Here is a 17,672-nt window from a genome sequence, read left to right as displayed (position 1 = left end):
GAAGGCGTAGGTGTGATAACAGTGACAGACACATAACGCATGGTTAGGTTTTTTGGGGACATTTTTCATTTATTTTATTTACATTTTTGTCTTTGAAAGAGGTAACACTGTTTTAAGCATTTGTATGGGATCACAGAAAGTTCTGAGTATGTGACTAGTGTGAGCAAGTGAGAAGGAATAGAAAAGACTATGCTGGTCATAGTTAGTTGGAATTGGTGATGATGATGCACCTGTGAGGTAATGATTATTGGATGAGAGTGAACGCGCAATGGTCTGGTGACAGGTGGTGAAAGCTTCAAGAATTGAGATAGTATATCCCACTAACCCACATATGTTTGGAAAGATTGTACTGTCTCACTGAGGGGTTAATTCTGTTCAGTGAGAAGTGAGGAGAGGTGATATGTCTTTTAGAGCCTTAGGGAGAAAAAGAAAAAAATGGGGAAAAAAAAGAATAATTTTGAAATTTTTTGTTTATTTTTGAAAAAGCAGAAGGGAAGAAGTTTTTTTTCAGTGATGAGGTGAGAGTAACATCAGAAATAACTCTGTAGGAGATTAAAGGCAGGAAATGGTTAATGAGATTGATAAGAGAGTAAAGTTTTATTCCTAAATGATGTGAAATATCCAAGGAGTGTTACAGAACTGTTTTCCATAACAAGGACATATAAACAATTATGTGTTAAAAGATCTTAGAATTGAAGATATTGTTTACCCTTTTGAAAAAGCACAATGAATAGATTAAAGTTATTGCAATGTTTGTATGGGACAGTGATCAGCCATACCCAGGGATGACCTCCAGCCCCCTCCCCATTGCTTCCCTCAAGTGATAATGTTGTTTTGTCAACATCTGTTTAAAAACTGCCATTTTTTTTTCCAAATGACAAATGCTAATATGATGTCTGAGCTTAATAATGCTATTGCTTTTGCTTGTTTTATTTTAATTAAATCCCAGCCAATAGAGGTGTGACCATTCCAGAGAAAAGATTAATTTACAAATTGATGCATTTCATTTTGCACAGAAAAAGCAAGTGTTTTAAAAAAATATTATTATTATTATTATTACTGAGCCACTAGAAATTATTTAGAAAAAATATTGAGTCTACATCTTTTCTACTGAATTCCTCACGGACAAGACACATTTCCAGTGCATGGTTCTCTCGTTGGGAACTTTTCTCCCAGCGCCACATGACCTGACTATTGTCAGGTGTGGTACGCTAAATCCTGCTACTCTGCTACCTGGTGGGACCCTGGAGTCCCAGAGGATGGATGAGAGGCAGGATTTAGAACATGATTGTGAGGAATATTTAAAGCAAAATTTCTGCAATCAGACCTGATATCTCTGACACGCCACTGCCATCTACAAAGATTGTAGTTGTCACCAACAAGGAGACTCAGGATGGCCATATACGGGATATGCGGTAGTATTGGATTTAGAGATCCTCATTTTCCATCGTGATTTCGCTATGATATAATACGCTAATATCACAGCAAGTAAAGGAGCTTGTTGAGGCTGTGCAACTCTCCCTGCAAAGGCAGTAGTTGTTAAGTGTCAAGCTCACATGTTATAAAGTGATCTTGTTGCACTTGGTAACAAAAATAAGATTGCCACTGTTGTGAATCACATCACTATACAATTTAATGTTTTTTTAGCAGAAGCTCATAAAGCATCAACAGGAATGTGCCAATGGATGATGAATGGATGCAGTCAAAAGGCTAATGGCCTATGTAAAGATGGTGGGGGCAGATCAGTAGCTCCCCAAACCCCTCCTCCTGGCATATGCGGAAGCTGCCCATGGGATGACCCATGTAAGGAGAGAGAGGGCATGTATGTTGATTTCATCTTATGCAGAGGCCCAAACGCATCTGCAGAAGAATGAACTCAGGAAAATTATTCCTATAGAACCATCAAACATTTCTCCTACCACTGGTCCATTCCTAAGGTTAAAAATAAATTTATTGAATTTACATGCATACAAAATTGTCATTATATTTAAATGGTATCTGATATGTTATATTGATTCTAAGGAACATCCCAGCTGTCCCATGTACAGCATCCTTTACAGCAAAGAAATATTTTTTAGAAGTTTGTGTTCAGATATGTTATCACATAAGGTATATGGTATTAAAAAAAAAAAATCATAGAGGTACATATTTTGACAGGAAAGGTATTCTAAGGAATAAGTCAATATATAGGTATGAAAATGTGGTTGCACTCACCACACACTAAAAGGTTTTAGTCAAAATTGAACATGTTAACACATGCACATTGAGAACACATTATTTAGGGTGGGTGTGGAAATTACCATGAGTTGACTTGAAGTTTTGTCTTCGGTTTTGTATGACATTCACACTACTCCTCAGCAGCCACTGAACCTGTCCCCTTATAAGATCATTATTTTAATTGATATATACATTTTTTTGGGAGACCATCAATCCCTCTTCAACATCCAGCAGCAGACTTGTCACTCTAATTCTCACATCATCTAAATACTTTACCAGAAAAGCAAACAAGCTTATGAAGGGATGTTGTTATAAGGTCCAGCCTGGAGACTATGCAATGGTGAGAAAATTCTTACAATTAAAAGTCTCGTAGATCAAAGGCAAGACCCGTCCCTGTGAAACGAACCAATTGAATTAATGCGTCTCACTGCAAGAAGGTTTCCGACCTGGTGGTGTTATCAGTTAAAAGAAAAATAAACTGATGCAGATAAATATTGTGACTGTGATTCTAACTTAATAAACTTATTTGATGATGGGCCTGTCCAGGGCCCCCACACAGACCAAGACAAGGTCCACGGAATCGGGGGGCATCCTTAGTGGTGTCCCTGCGGGTTGTGGGCAAGAAGAGGTCCACGGAATCGGGGGATACCCTTAGTGGTGTCCCTGCGGGTTGTGGACAAGGTGTAAAACAATGATCCCCATGAGTGACCAAGTTTCCCATACACTAACTAACTGAAGAAGTCATTTTTTTGTTTTTTTAAGTTTTCATTTTTTTATAGTGAATGAGGGTTACCAGGGATTGGTTGCTGGCAAGGACAGTGTGTATAGTTATCAAAGAGGTATTACTAGAGTCATGGTGGTGTATTCTACTTCTGCTTTTAATTTTAATCCCACAAGTATAGTAATAATCCTAACAGACACACATATACATCATACTACTGATGCTCCCAGGTTTCGGTATGCATCAGAGGATGGTAATAAAATACTGATAGCCAATATGTTAAACTAATTAGAAGGTTTAAAATAAATATAGGAGTAATAACATAAAAGTAACTAAGAACATCCAAACCAGAACCATTGATAGAATACATCTAGTAAGGTATCAGTAAAGAAAAGGCATTCTAAGTAAGGATGGTAACAATGGTGCAAACATAATATCTATATGCAAACTGACATTTCTTCTTTAAGACGCTCATCATGAGCTGATAAAAATAACAATAAGGTAAACTGATTGTTGGTTATATTGTCATCTACGGTATCACTCCGGTAATGTTGGGTTAATGGCTACTTATATTTGCAGTCAAATCAAACAACACTTAATTTTCTATGTAGGATTTACACAAGTGAATCTTATAAGGTTACTGACTCTCCCTAGGTTTAAAATTGGTAAAGAGTGTAATAACAGGAGATATTTTGGAGTACAACAAAACATGTAGTTATGTGACAGAGTTGGGTGTGCTAGTATAACATCCAGAAAAAAAAAAGGGGGTACTCATTGAATTGTTTCTTATGATGTTTTCTCAAACATACCGTCTCATAAGCCATGGACATTACCACAAGGATTATAAGGTTTCTAAATGGTTACAAACAAGATCTATTGTAATAAAATTTTACTTTTACTAATTAATACAGTGTTGATTCAATATGAAGATTTGAAAGTAACACATGGTATATTAAAGAAACACACTTATTTACATTATCCCAAGTTTATAAAATTGTATTTGAATTTGTGAATATAATTAAAATATGGTACAAGCATCACAAATACTAAACGGATGATGACGTTAAAAGGAAAGTTGAATTAAATTATTTGGGTTAAAATTTAGTTTATTGAACAGGTGTGAGTGATGTGATTCCCTACAGTTGGTTTATTTGGTTGAACCCCAATAACTGGTTCGCATAAGTCAATGTTATATATGCTTTAAGAAGTTTGATGTTTTTGCCAAGATAATATTATTGATTTTTCTGTATACTAGTGAAATGCTTCAAGCAGGTTTTCCGATGTATTAAGAGAGAAACAAATGATGCACAGTACGAGAGATATGAACTTTTTTTCGGAGATATGAAAAAAGTTGAGGATGGACTGATAATACAGAAAATCAACTAATCAATAAATCTATGCTTTTATTATATTCTGTTTTCCTGACTGCCGCTATTATTGCTGCAGATGACTTTAGCTTGTTGCACACTGTACTATTCACTGCGTATGAGGCCTTCCCTTTGCGCTAAACAGTTATAATACTGTATGTTAGAAGCAGCAGCCATTTTGTTAGGCATGACTTGCATAATAATATTATTAAAATGGCTGATCATTCAGAACAGAGCTGTAAAAGTGATTTCTTATAGAATATTGTTTTTGGTTTTAGAAGCTTAAGAATGTGATGTTGACAGTATAATGTAGCAAGGACAGGAATCTAGTCTCCACAAACTGAATAAGATTGGAACAAGGCCACACATGCGTAGACCCACAAGGCCACTGAAGTTGGGTGTTGGGTTAATTATGACATCATGATTGAAAGCAGAGCTTTCCAATAAGACTCAATGCTTATGAGTAATTAATTAATTAATGTGATAAAGGTTTAAATATCAGAGTGATAGAAGGAGGGAGGAAGGCAGTTGAGGAAGAACCAGCAAGCACGGGGGGGCTGGATGTAACTATGAAGGAGGTTTAATCATGGCTGATCACTGTCCTTGAAAGGTGTCCATTTTGATTTGATTTAGAATTACTGTTTAAGTATTAGCTAATCAATTTTATGTTTCTTGTGTTAGTGTGCATTTGCAAATACCTGTAATGAAGCTATTCTTTAAGTAAAGCATTGTCATACCTTTTCTAACAAGGTTGTGTGGGTGTGCAATCATTTCAGCGTTGCCGTTATATTTAAAGGTAATAAAGTAAATATATATACAGGTTTGGGTTATCAATCATATCTAATCTTATCAGATAAATATCTGGTTTATCACAATAAAAAGAAAACGTTTCCAATTTAAATAGCTAGAGAATAAAAACAATTTGCCAGTAATGTGAAAAAACCTACAGCACCTGGTGTTCCCATGTGGTCTCCCACCCAAGTACTAACCAGGCCCAACACTGCTTAGCTTCCAAGATCAGACAAGATTGGGCCTATCCAATGTGGTATGGCTGTAGGTGAGATACAGGCACTTTTTTGCCCTCTTCTACTTCTATCACCAGGTAAGCTAATAAAAAAGTTTCCTAACTGTATTGGCTTATTGAAAAAAATCATGTGTTGGTAATGTAAAAAGACCTACAGGACATGATATTAGCAGGGGGTCTTAAATTAAACTACTAAAGAGGCTCAACACTGTTTAGCTGCCAAAAGCAGTTGGAATTGTGCCTAAACAGTGTGGTAAGTCTTTAGGTGATGGCTATTGTGTCTGTTTGACCTCTTCCAAATGTCTGTGCTGGCAATAAAAAGAAAAAGTTTCCAATTTAAATAGCTAGAGAATAAAAACAATTTGCCAGTAATGAGAAAAAACCTACAGCACCTGGTGTTCCCACGTGGTCTCCCACCCAAGTACTAACCAGGCCCAACACTGCTTAGCTTATAAGGGTACTTATGTAATATCTGGGCTCCCGTTTTTCTTATGAGACTGTGTCCCCTCGCGGGGCTCGCTGCGCTCGCCACGCTTCGGGCACGGTGGCTCGCTGCGATCGCCACACTATATAAAATCAACTCCATGCGGATTTGGATAGTAGGGGTATGAAAAAATGGGGTGCATTTAACATGGGAGCCCAGATAATACATAAGTACCCTTATAAGATCAGATGAGATTGGGCCTATCCAATGTGGTATAGCTGTAGGTGAGATACAGGCACTTTTTTGCCATCTTCTACTTCTATCACCAGGTAAGCTAATAAAAAAGTTTCCTAACTGTATTGGCTTACTGAAAAAAATCATGTGTTGGTAATGTAAAAAGACCTACAGGACATGATATTAGCAGGGGGTCTTAAATTAAACTACTAAAGAGGCTCAACACTGTTTAGCTGCCAAAAGCAGTTGGAATTGGGCCTAAACAGTGTGGTAAGTCTTTAGGTGATGGCTATTGTGTCTGTTTGACCTCTTCCAAATGTCTGTACTGGCAATAAAAAGAAAAAGTTTCCAATTTAAATAGCTAGAGAATAAAAACAATTTGCCAGTAATGTGAAAAAACCTACAGCACCTGGTGTTCCCATGTGGTCTCCCACCCAAGTACTAACCAGGCCCAACACTGCTTAGCTTCCAAGATCAGACGAGATTGGGACTATCCAATGTGGTATGGCTGTAGGTGAGTTAAAAGCACTTTTTTGCCCTCTTCTACTTCTATCACCAGGTAAGCTAATACAAAAGTTTCCTAACTGTATTGGCTTACTGAAAAAAATCATGTGTTGGTAATGTAAAAAGACCTACAGGACATGATATTAGCAGGGGGTCTTAAATTAAACTACAAAAGAGGCTCAACACTGTTTAGCTGCAAAAAGCAGTTGGAATTGAGCCTAAACAGTGTGGTAAGTCTTTAGGTGATGGCTATTGTGTCTGTTTGACCTCTTCCAAATGTCTGTGCTGGCAATAAAAAGAAAAAGTTTCCAATTTAAATAGCTAGAGAATAAAAACAATTTGCCTGTAATGTGAAAAAACCTACAGCACCTGGTGTTCCCATGTGGTCTCCCACCCAAGTACTAACCAGGCCCAACACTGCTTAGCTTCCAAGATCAGACGAGATTGGGCCTATCCAATGTGGTATGGCTGTAGGTGAGATACAGGCATTTTTTTGCCCTCTTCTACTTCTATCACCAGGTAAGCTAATACAAAAGTTTCCTAACTGTATTGGCTTACTGAAAAAAATCATGTGTTGGTAATGTAAAAAGACCTACAGGACATGATATTAGCAGGGGGTCTTAAATTAAACTACAAAAGTGGCTCAACACTGTTTAGCTGCCAAAAGCAGTTGGAATTGAGCCTAAACAGTGTGGTAAGTCTTTAGGTGATGGCTATTGTGTCTGTTTGACCTCTTCCAAATGTCTGTACTGGCAATAAAAAGAAAAAGTTTCCAATTTAAATAGCTAGAGAATAAAAACAATTTGCCAGTAATGTGAAAAAACCTACAACACCTGGTGTTCCCATGTGGTCTCCCACCCAAGTACTAACCAGGCCCAACACTGCTTAGCTTCCAAGATCAGACGAGATTGGGACTATCCAATGTGGTATGGCTGTAGGTGAGTTAAAAGCACTTTTTTGCCCTCTTCTACTTCTATCACCAGGTAAGCTAATACAAAAGTTTCCTAACTGTATTGGCTTACTGAAAAAAATCATGTGTTGGTAATGTAAAAAGACCTACAGGACATGATATTAGCAGGGGGTCTTAAATTAAACTACAAAAGAGGCTCAACACTGTTTAGCTGCAAAAAGCAGTTGGAATTGAGCCTAAACAGTGTGGTAAGTCTTTAGGTGATGGCTATTGTGTCTGTTTGACCTCTTCCAAATGTCTGTGCTGGCAATAAAAAGAAAAAGTTTCCAATTTAAATAGCTAGAGAATAAAAACAATTTGCCTGTAATGTGAAAAAACCTACAGCACCTGGTGTTCCCATGTGGTCTCCCACCCAAGTACTAACAAGGCCCAACACTGCTTAGCTTCCAAGATCAGACGAGATTGGGCCTATCCAATGTGGTATGGCTGTAGGGGAGATACAGGCACTTTTTTGCCCTCTTCTACTTCTATCACAAGGTAAGCTAATAAAAAAGTTTCCTAACTGTATTGGCTTACTGAAAAAAATCATGTGTTGGTAATGTAAAAAGACCTACAGGACATGATATTAGCAGGGGGTCTTAAATTAAACTACAAAAGAGGCTCAACACTGTTTAGCTGCCAAAAGCAGTTGGAATTGGGCCTAAACAGTGTGGTAAGTCTTTAGGTGATGGCTATTGTGTCTGTTTGACCTCTTCCAAATGTCTGTACTGGCAATAAAAAGAAAAAGTTTCCAATTTAAATAGCTAGAGAATAAAAACAATTTGCCAGTAATGTGAAAAAACCTACAGCACCTGGTGTTCCCATGTGGTCTCCCACCCAAGTACTAACCAGGCCCAACACTGCTTAGCTTCCAAGATCAGACGAGATTGGGACTATCCAATGTGGTATGGCTGTAGGTGAGTTAACAGCACTTTTTTGCCCTATTCTACTTCTATCACCAGGTAAGCTAATACAAAAGTTTCCTAACTGTATTGGCTTACTGAAAAAAATCATGTGTTGGTAATGTAAAAAGACCTACAGGACATGATATTAGCAGGGGGTCTTAAATTAAACTACAAAAGAGGCTCAACACTGTTTAGCTGCAAAAAGCAGTTGGAATTGAGCCTAAACAGTGTGGTAAGTCTTTAGGTGATGTCTATTGTGTCTGTTTGACCTCTTCCAAATGTCTGTGCTGGCAATAAAAAGAAAAAGTTTCCAATTTAAATAGCTAGAGAATAAAAACAATTTGCCTGTAATGTGAAAAAACCTACAGCACCTGGTGTTCCCATGTGGTCTCCCACCCAAGTACTAACAAGGCCCAACACTGCTTAGCTTCCAAGATCAGACGAGATTGGGCCTATCCAATGTGGTATGGCTGTAGGTGAGATACAGGCACTTTTTTGCCCTCTTCTACTTCTATCACAAGGTAAGCTAATAAAAAAGTTTCCTAACTGTATTGGCTTACTGAAAAAAATCATGTGTTGGTAATGTAAAAAGACCTACAGGACATGATATTAGCAGGGGGTCTTAAATTAAACTACAAAAGAGGCTCAACACTGTTTAGCTGCCAAAAGCAGTTGGAATTGGGCCTAAACAGTGTGGTAAGTCTTTAGGTGATGGCTATTGTGTCTGTTTGACCTCTTCCAAATGTCTGTACTGGCAATAAAAAGAAAAAGTTTCCAATTTAAATAGCTAGAGAATAAAAACAATTGGCCAGTAATGTGAAAAAACCTACAGCACCTGGTGTTCCCATGTGGTCTCCCACCCAAGTACTAACCAGGCCCAACACTGCTTAGCTTCCAAGATCAGACGAGATTGGGCCTATCCAATGTGGTATGGCTGTAGGCGAGATACAGGCACTTTTTTGCCCTCTTCTACTTCTATCACCAGGTAAGCTAATACAAAAGTTTCCTAACTGTATTGGCTTACTGAAAAAAATCATGTGTTGGTAATGTAAAAAGACCTACAGGACATGATATTAGCAGGGGGTCTTAAATTAAACTACAAAAGAGGCTCAACACTGTTTAGCTGCCAAAAGCAGTTGGAATTGAGCCTAAACAGTGTGGTAAGTCTTTAGGTGATGGCTATTGTGTCTGTTTGACCTCTTCAAAATGTCTGTGCTGGCAATAAAAAGAAAAAGTTTCCAATTTAAATAGCTAGAGAATAAAAACAATTTGCCAGTAATGTGAAAAAACCTACAGCACCTGGTGTTCCCAGGTGGTCTCCCACCCAAGTACTAACCAGGCCCAACACTGCTTAGCTTCCAAGATCAGACGAGATTGGGCCTATCCAATGTGGTATGGCTGTAGGTGAGATACAGGCACTTTTTTGCCCTCTGCTACTTCTATCACCAGGTAAGCTAATAAAAAAGTTTCCTAACTGTATTGGCTTACTTAAAAAAAATCATGTGTTGGTAATGTAAAAAGACCTACAGGACATGATATTAGCAGGGGGTCTTAAATTAAACTACTAAACAGGCTCAACACTGTTTAGCTGCCAAAAGCAGTTGGAATTGGGCCTAAACAGTGTGGTAAGTCTTTAGGTGATGGCTATTGTGTCTGTTTGACCTCTTCCAAATGTCTGTACTGGCAATAAAAAGAAAAAGTTTCCAATTTAAATAGATAGAGAATAAAAACAATTTGCCTGTAATGTGAAAAAACCTACAGCACCTGGTGTTCCCATGTGGTCTCCCACCCAAGTACTAACCAGGCTCAACACTGCTTAGCTTCCAAGATCAGACGAGATTGGGCCTATCCAATGTGGTATGGCTGTAGGTGAGATACAGGCACTTTTTTGCCCTCTTCTACTTCTATCACCAGGTAAGCTAATAAAAAAGTTTCCTAACTGTATTGGCTTACTGAAAAAAATCATGTGTTGGTAATGTAAAAAGACCTACAGGACATGATATTAGCAGGGAGTCTTAAATTAAACTACTAAAGAGGCCCAACACTGTTTAGCTGCCAAAAGCAGTTGGAATTGGGCCTAAACAGTGTGGTAAGTCTTTAGGTGATGGCTATTGTGTCTGTTTGACCTCTTCCAAATGTCTGTACTGGCAATAAAAATAAAAAGTTTCCAATTTAAATAGCTAGAGAATAAAAACAATTTGCCTGTAATGTGAAAAAACCTACAGCATCTGGTGTTCCCATGTGGTCTCCCACCCAAGTACTAACCAGGCCCAACACTGCTTAGCTTCCAAGATCAGACGAGATTGGGCCTATCCAATGTGGTATGGCTGTAGTTGAGATACAGGCACTTTTTTGCCCTCTTCTACTTCTATCACCAGGTAAGCTCATAAAAAAGTTTCCTAACTGTATTGGCTTACTGAAAAAAATCATGTGTTGGTAATGTAAAAAGACCTACAGGACATGATATTAGCAGGGGGTCTTAAATTAAACTACTAAAGAGGCTCAACACTGTTTAGCTGCCAAAAGCAGTTGGAATTGGGCCTAAACAGTTTGGTATGTCTTTAGGTGATGGCTATTGTGTCTGTTTGACCTCTTCCAAATGTCTGTGCTGGCAATAAAAAGATAAAATTTCCTATTTAAATAGCTAGAGAATAAAAACAATTTGCCAGTAATGTGAAAAAACCTACAGCACCTGGTGTTCCCATGTGGTCTCCCACCCAAGTACTAACCAGGCCCAACACTGCTTAGCTTCCAAGATCAGACGAGATTGGGCCTATCCAATGTGGTATGGCTGTAGGTGAGATACAGGCACTTTTTTGCCCTCTTCTACTTCTATCACCAGGTAAGCTAATACAAAAGTTTCCTAACTGTATTGGCTTACTGAAAAAAATCATGTGTTGGTAATGTAAAAAGACCTACAGGACATGATATTAGCAGGGGGTCTTAAATTAAACTACAAAAGAGGCTCAACACTGTTTAGCTGCCAAAAGCAGTTGGAATTGAGCCTAAACAGTGTGGTAAGTCTTTAGGTGATGGCTATTGTGTCTGTTTGACCTCTTCCAAATGTCTGTGCTGGCAATAAAAAGAAAAAGTTTCCAATATAAATAGCTAGAGAATAAAAACAATTTGCCTGTAATGTGAAAAAACCTACAGCACCTGGTGTTCCCATGTGGTCTCCCACCCAATTACTAACCAGGCCCAACACTGCTTAGCTTCCAAGAACAGACGAGATTGGGCCTATCCAATGTGGTATGGCTGTAGGTGAGATACAGGCACTTTTTTGCCCTCTTCTACTTCTATCACCAGGTAAGCTAATAAAAAAGTTTGCTAACTGTATTGGATTACTGAAAAAAATCATGTGTTGGTAATGTAAAAAGACCTACAGGACATGATATTAGCAGGGGGTCTTAAATTAAACTACTAAAGAGGCTCAACACTGTTTAGCTGCCAAAAGCAGTTGGAATTGGGCCTAAACAGTGTGGTAAGTCTTTAGGTGATGGCTATTGTGTCTGTTTGACCTCTTCCAAATGTCTGTGCTGGCAATAAAAAGAAAAAGTTTCCAATTTAAATAGCTAGAGAATAAAAACAATTTGCCTGTAATGTGAAAAAACCTACAGCACCTGGTGTTCCCATGTGGTCTCCCACCCAATTACTAACCAGGCCCAACACTGCTTAGCTTCCAAGAACAGACGAGATTGGGCCTATCCAATGTGGTATAGCTGTAGGTGAGATACAGGCACTTTTTTGCCATCTTCTACTTCTATCACCAGGTAAGCTAATAAAAAAGTTTCCTAACTGTATTGGCTTATTTAAAAAAAAATCATGTGTTGGTAATGTAAAAAGACCTACAGGACATGATATTAGCAGGGGGTCTTAAATTAAACTACTAAAGAGCCTCAACACTGTTTAGCTGCCAAAAGCAGTTGGAATTGGGCCTAAACAGTGTGGTAAGTCTTTAGGTGATGGATATTGTGTCTGTTTTACCTCTTCCAAATGTCAGTGCTGGCAATTGATAATACAGAAAATCAACTAATCAATAAATCTATGCTTTTATTATATTCTGTTTTCCTGACTGCCGCTATTATTGCTGCAGATGACTTTAGCTTGTTGCACACTGTACTATTCACTGCGTATGAGGCCTTCCCTTTGCGCTAAACAGTTATAATACTGTATGTTAGAAGCAGCAGCCATTTTGTTAGGCATGACTTGCATAATAATATTATTAAAATGGCTGATCATTCAGAACAGAGCTGTAAAAGTGATTTCTTATAGAATATTGTTTTTGGTTTTAGAAGCTTAAGAATGTGATGTTGACAGTATAATGTAGCAAGGACAGGAATCTAGTCTCCACAAACTGAATAAGATTGGAACAAGGCCACACATGCGTAGACCCACAAGGCCACTGAAGTTGGGTGTTGGGTTAATTATGACATCATGATTGAAAGCAGAGCTTTCCAATAAGACTCAATGCTTATGAGTAATTAATTAATTAATGTGATAAAGGTTTAACCCCTTCACGACATTTGACGTACATGTACGTCATGGTCGGGAAGTACTTCCCGACATTTGACGTACATGTACGTCATGGATTCTAACTGTCACTGCGTCTATAGACGCGGTGACAGTTAGGAGATGTCTGCTGTCCCTGACAGCAGACATCCCCCCTCGTCGCCCAGGGGGGGCAGGGGTGCCCCCCCCGGTCGGCGATCGCTGTGATTGGCTGTTCAAATCTGAACAGTCAATCACAGCGTTTCCTGTGTTACCGGCGGCTAAGCCGCTCGGTAACACAGAAAACGGTGGTGATCGGTGCAGCACCGATCACCACCGAGCGGCAGCTCCCCCCTCCCACCCGCCGGGCACTCACCCGGCAGCAGCAGCAGCTCCAGCGGCTCCACCGCTACGTCCGGAGCGCACGCTGCGCTCCCCTCCTCCCCCCTCCCCCCCGCAGCAGCAGCAGCAGCAGCAGCAGCATCATGCTGCTGCTGGAAAAGTTAAAAATAAATTAAAATTAAAAAATGTGCAAATGTGTGTATATATATATATATATATATATACACACACATATATATATATATATATATATATATATATGTGTGTGTATATATATGTATATATATGTATATATATATATATATATATATACACATATATATATATATATATATATATATATATGTGTGTGTGTGTGTGTGTGTGTGTGCGTATACCGCACCGATCACCAACGATCGCCAGCCCCCCCCCCCCCTCCCACCCGGCAGCCCCCCTCCCTCCCACCCACCCGGCTGCCGCAGCGCCAGCACCCCTCCCACCCCCCCGCCAGCCGCAGCGCCAGCCCCCCTCCCAAAGCTGGTGACCAAAATGGGGTCACTTGTGGGGGGGTTCCACTGTATTGGTGCTTCGGGGGTCTTGCTAATGCGACATAGCACCCGCCATTCATTCCACCACCAAAAATCACTCCTTCCCTTCTGAGTCCTGCCATGCACCCAACTGGTATTTTTTGGTCACATGTGAGGCATTGCCGTACCCGGGAGAAATTGGGGCACAGATTTTGGGGTGCTTTGTCTCCTTCATTCCTTGTGAAAATTAAAAATTTTGAGCCAGAACTGCATTTTTGTGTAAAAAATTAAATTTTTTTACACAAAAATGCAGATCTGGCTCAAAATTTTTCATTTTCACAAGGAATGAAGGAGACAAAGCACCCCAAAATCTGTGCCCCAATTTCTCCCGGGTACGGCAATGCCTCACATGTGACCAAAAAATACCAGTTGGGTGCATGGCACGACTCAGAAGGGAAGGAGTGATTTTTGGATTTTGCAGCACAGATTCTGGTTGAATGATCCCCGAAACACCCATACAGTGGAACCCCCCCACAAGTGACCCCATTTTGCAAACTACACCCCTCAGGGAATTCATCTAGGGGTATAGAGTACATTTCAAACCCCCCGGGGTTTCACCAATTTTGATACAACTGAGCTGTGAAAATGAAAAATTATTTTTTTTCATTTTCACTGCCCAGTTGTACCACAATTGGTGAAACCCCTGGGGGTTTGAAATGTACACTATACCCCTAGATGAATTCCCTGAGGGGTGTAGTTTGCAAAATGGGGTCACTTGTGGGGGGGTTCCTAACTTTTAGCATCTTATGGTGCCTAGAAACCTACATGGTGCCTAAAAAATAATCTCATAAAAAGGAGTCTCCAAAATCAAGTAGGTGCTCCTTCTATTATGAAGCCTGTGGTTTGGTCACCGTGCACACTAGGGCCACATATAGGATATTTATGAAAACCAAAGAATTGGGGGAATCAATTTTTAGTCACATTTCTCTAGTAAAATGTACTGTGTTCCTTAGAAAAATGTATTAAAATTGAAAATCCGAAAAAAAAATTAAATTTTGAAATTTCACCTACACTTTGTTTTAATTCCTGTGAAACACCTAAAGGGTTAACAAACTTCCAAAATGCTGTTTTGAATACTGTGAGGGGTGCAGTTTTTGAAATGGCATCATTTATGGGGGTGTCTCACATACAAGTCCCTCAAAGTCACATCAGAACTGAACTGGTCCCTAAAAAAATCAGTGTTTGAAATTTTCTTGAAAATTTGAGAATTTGCTAGTCATATTTGAAGCCTCCTAGTGTCCAAAAAAATTAAAAGGAAGTTGAAATAATGATTGCAACATAAAGTAGACATATGGTCTTTGTTAGTTATTAACTATTTTGAGTGGTATGATTATTTGTCTCACAAGCAGAAAATGTGACATTTTGCATATTGCTAAATTTTCCATTTTTTCACGATATTTTGGTATTTTTCACAAAAAAACACAGACTGTATCGACCCAAATTTACCACTAACTTGAAGTACAATGTGTCACGAGAAAACAATCTCAAAATCACTGGGATAAGTAAAAGCAAAAAAAAGTTATCCCCACTTAAGTGAGACATGTCAGATTTGAAAAAAAGGGCTCTGTCATGAAGGCACAAACTGGCTCTGTCATGAAGGGGTTAAATATCAGAGTGATAGAAGGAGGGAGGAAGGCAGTTGAGGAAGAACCAGCAAGCACGGGGGGGCTGGAGGTAACTATGAAGGAGGTTTAATCATGGCTGATCACTGTCCTTGAAAGGTGTCCATTTTGATTTGATTTAGAATTACTGTTTAAGTATTAGCTAATCAATTTTATGTTTCTTGTGTTAGTCTGCATTTGCAAATACCTGTAATGAAGCTATTCTTTAAGTAAAGCATTGTCATACCTTTTCTAACAAGGTTGTGTGGGTGTGCAATCATTTCAGCGTTGCCGTTATATTTAAAGGTAATAAAGTAAATATATATACAGGTTTGGGTTATCAATCATATCTAATCTTATCAGATAAATATCTGGTTTATCAGTTGGAGGCCCCAGCGAGATTCACTGATGTTGGTTTTCACATTTTATCAGTTGAGAAAATCAAAGTTTGGAAAAAAAAAAAAAAAAAATTTGCTATTTAAAAAAATAAATAAATAAAAAAAAAAAATGTGTAGAAAAAATTGTAAAGTCGGTGCATTTATTGTACCCTTATCTTTCTCAACATCTGTTAAAATTGTGCTAATCCAATATTACTTGAAGCAACTTCGATCTTTAATTATAAAACCAATAGATCGTAATTTAAGGCATGGAAAGACAACGCTGCATTTTGCAGACTGCTAGCTTGCTAAACCCCCCCCCCCCCCCGCATCGCCCATTTCTTTGTGTCAGAGAATAGATAAGGAGAGCAGCGAGAAACTTGGCAAGAAGTTGTAAACAACATTGCTTGGGTCAGGAAGAGTATTTCTTTAGTTTATTTGCAAAGCATGCAGACTATAGCAAGCATATTGGTATAAAGGTTATGCTGGCAATAAATTTTCTACTTAAAAAAAAAAAAAAAAATTCTTTAAATGACAGTATTTTTTTTTGTTTGTTTGTTTTTATTTTTTGACCGCGGTTGGATTGTTTGGTGTATATTGTCTGCTGAGGATATTGCTGAAGTAACTAATCTGTAGCGGTTGTTTTGATAATTAGAGTTTCTTTGTTTGTCCAATCTATAAATTTTAAAGAAGTTGCATATATTTGTTGTAGGTTTTCCCGTGCTTATAATTTGGTGATTAGAGATAGGTAGAGGAGATTGTGCATTTACATTTCTTTCTGGTTTGACTGGCCAGCAACATGTGGAAGAAATGGAATGCATGATTTATCCATAATCTGTATTGTTTGTAAACCCTCGGATTTTTTCTACTGTATATGGTTTATATAAGAAAATGTTAATAAATAATTAAGTATACGTTGCATTGTTAGAGCTAGCAAGCAGTCGGATTACAATAACAGTTTGAGCTAATTTCTTTATATCCATAGACAGAGGTCAGTTAAAATACAGAGTTTAAAGGAGTAGACGCTAATATTGTAAGCCAAGTAACAGTTCATTTTTACCACCAGAATAAATAAAGTTAATTGGAATATTGTTTATAACAAAGTAAGATCGAGTTTATCTCATTGTAAAGTTTTTTTGGTTTCTTGTCTTGCGGAGATGAAGTACGTAATGTAGGACTGATGTTTTTCTGCTATGGGTTTTTGATTTAATTTTTTTTGGTTTATTAAACAAAGCAGCTGTGAGTTGGAAACTCTAAAGTGATGGATTCAGTTGATGTAATGCGAGATAAGGAGTTGTCCATGTTAGGTGAAGAAACAGGAAATGATCATGTGAATTCAATGTTTTTTTCATTTAATGAGTAATACATTTTGGATAAGAAAAGTGATATATATATCGATGAGATATAAGTCCAATATAACATCTATTCTTAAAGGTTCATATTGATATATTAGACCATGTTTTCTGTTGGCAATTTCTGTTGCCTATTTGTTTGATCTGGATACATATATTGAATCAGATATACCTTGAGTAATGCGCAGATAAATCCTGGGTTTATTTTTATTCTTATGAATGGAAGGTAATCAGTGATAACTGACTCAAGGCTGTGGGGTTTTCTTTAAGCCAATTTTTGTTTTGTTTTTGATTTGTGTTAATTTAATTTTGTTTGTTTTGAAAGGGGGAGGGTACTAAATTGATAGAGTATCTTAAGGGGTTAATACTGTGGCCACAGTTAGCTAGATAACCAGGGGAGATAGTGATCTAATCGTGTAATGATCACTTAGACAATGTGCAGATATGGTAACAAAGAATGACATATTACATATCATTTTTTTCTGATTTGATGAGTTGATTTTTTTCCTGTGAACAGTGCTGACCGGTAGCGAGATTCACAGGGGGTATCTGCCACCTACGTACAAGGTAGAATATATGGGGAAAAATAATAAGAGAAGAC

The 17,672-nt window shown here is 38.2% G+C and overlaps 11 non-coding genes and 3 pseudogenes across 11 annotated transcripts; all 14 read right to left on the bottom strand.

The window, feature by feature from the left end:
* Window positions 1-5,245: 5,245 nt before the first annotated feature.
* LOC146015944 (5S ribosomal RNA) lies at window positions 5,246-5,364 on the bottom strand. The gene has a single exon (XR_014448851.1). It is a non-coding gene; the product is annotated as a 5S ribosomal RNA (ribosomal RNA).
* Window positions 5,365-6,384: 1,020 nt separating this feature from the next.
* LOC146013940 (5S ribosomal RNA) lies at window positions 6,385-6,503 on the bottom strand. Its single transcript, XR_014446902.1, has one exon. It is a non-coding gene; the product is annotated as a 5S ribosomal RNA (ribosomal RNA).
* Window positions 6,504-6,848: 345 nt separating this feature from the next.
* Window positions 6,849-6,967, bottom strand: LOC146013893 (5S ribosomal RNA). The gene has a single exon (XR_014446857.1). It is a non-coding gene; the product is annotated as a 5S ribosomal RNA (ribosomal RNA).
* A 345-nt stretch (window positions 6,968-7,312) lies between these two features.
* Window positions 7,313-7,431, bottom strand: LOC146014724 (5S ribosomal RNA). Its single transcript, XR_014447668.1, has one exon. It is a non-coding gene; the product is annotated as a 5S ribosomal RNA (ribosomal RNA).
* Window positions 7,432-7,776: 345 nt separating this feature from the next.
* Window positions 7,777-7,895, bottom strand: LOC146010494 (5S ribosomal RNA; annotated as a pseudogene).
* A 345-nt stretch (window positions 7,896-8,240) lies between these two features.
* LOC146013939 (5S ribosomal RNA) lies at window positions 8,241-8,359 on the bottom strand. Its single transcript, XR_014446901.1, has one exon. It is a non-coding gene; the product is annotated as a 5S ribosomal RNA (ribosomal RNA).
* Window positions 8,360-8,704: 345 nt separating this feature from the next.
* On the bottom strand, window positions 8,705-8,823 carry LOC146016691 (5S ribosomal RNA). The gene has a single exon (XR_014449573.1). It is a non-coding gene; the product is annotated as a 5S ribosomal RNA (ribosomal RNA).
* Window positions 8,824-9,168: 345 nt separating this feature from the next.
* Window positions 9,169-9,287, bottom strand: LOC146014296 (5S ribosomal RNA). The gene has a single exon (XR_014447245.1). It is a non-coding gene; the product is annotated as a 5S ribosomal RNA (ribosomal RNA).
* A 345-nt stretch (window positions 9,288-9,632) lies between these two features.
* Window positions 9,633-9,751, bottom strand: LOC146016756 (5S ribosomal RNA). The gene has a single exon (XR_014449636.1). It is a non-coding gene; the product is annotated as a 5S ribosomal RNA (ribosomal RNA).
* A 346-nt stretch (window positions 9,752-10,097) lies between these two features.
* LOC146016367 (5S ribosomal RNA) lies at window positions 10,098-10,216 on the bottom strand. Its single transcript, XR_014449261.1, has one exon. It is a non-coding gene; the product is annotated as a 5S ribosomal RNA (ribosomal RNA).
* Window positions 10,217-10,561: 345 nt separating this feature from the next.
* Window positions 10,562-10,680, bottom strand: LOC146017649 (5S ribosomal RNA). Its single transcript, XR_014450515.1, has one exon. It is a non-coding gene; the product is annotated as a 5S ribosomal RNA (ribosomal RNA).
* Window positions 10,681-11,025: 345 nt separating this feature from the next.
* On the bottom strand, window positions 11,026-11,144 carry LOC146013892 (5S ribosomal RNA). The gene has a single exon (XR_014446856.1). It is a non-coding gene; the product is annotated as a 5S ribosomal RNA (ribosomal RNA).
* A 345-nt stretch (window positions 11,145-11,489) lies between these two features.
* On the bottom strand, window positions 11,490-11,608 carry LOC146010470 (5S ribosomal RNA; annotated as a pseudogene).
* A 345-nt stretch (window positions 11,609-11,953) lies between these two features.
* LOC146010869 (5S ribosomal RNA) lies at window positions 11,954-12,072 on the bottom strand (annotated as a pseudogene).
* Window positions 12,073-17,672: the final 5,600 nt, after the last annotated feature.

This window comes from Crinia signifera, chromosome 6 (assembly GCF_055691185.1).
Source record: "Crinia signifera chromosome 6, ASM5569118v1, whole genome shotgun sequence".
NCBI lineage: Eukaryota > Metazoa > Chordata > Amphibia > Anura > Myobatrachidae > Crinia > Crinia signifera.
Note: the sequence above shows the minus strand (reverse complement) of the source record. Positions and strands in the feature narration are given on the sequence as shown.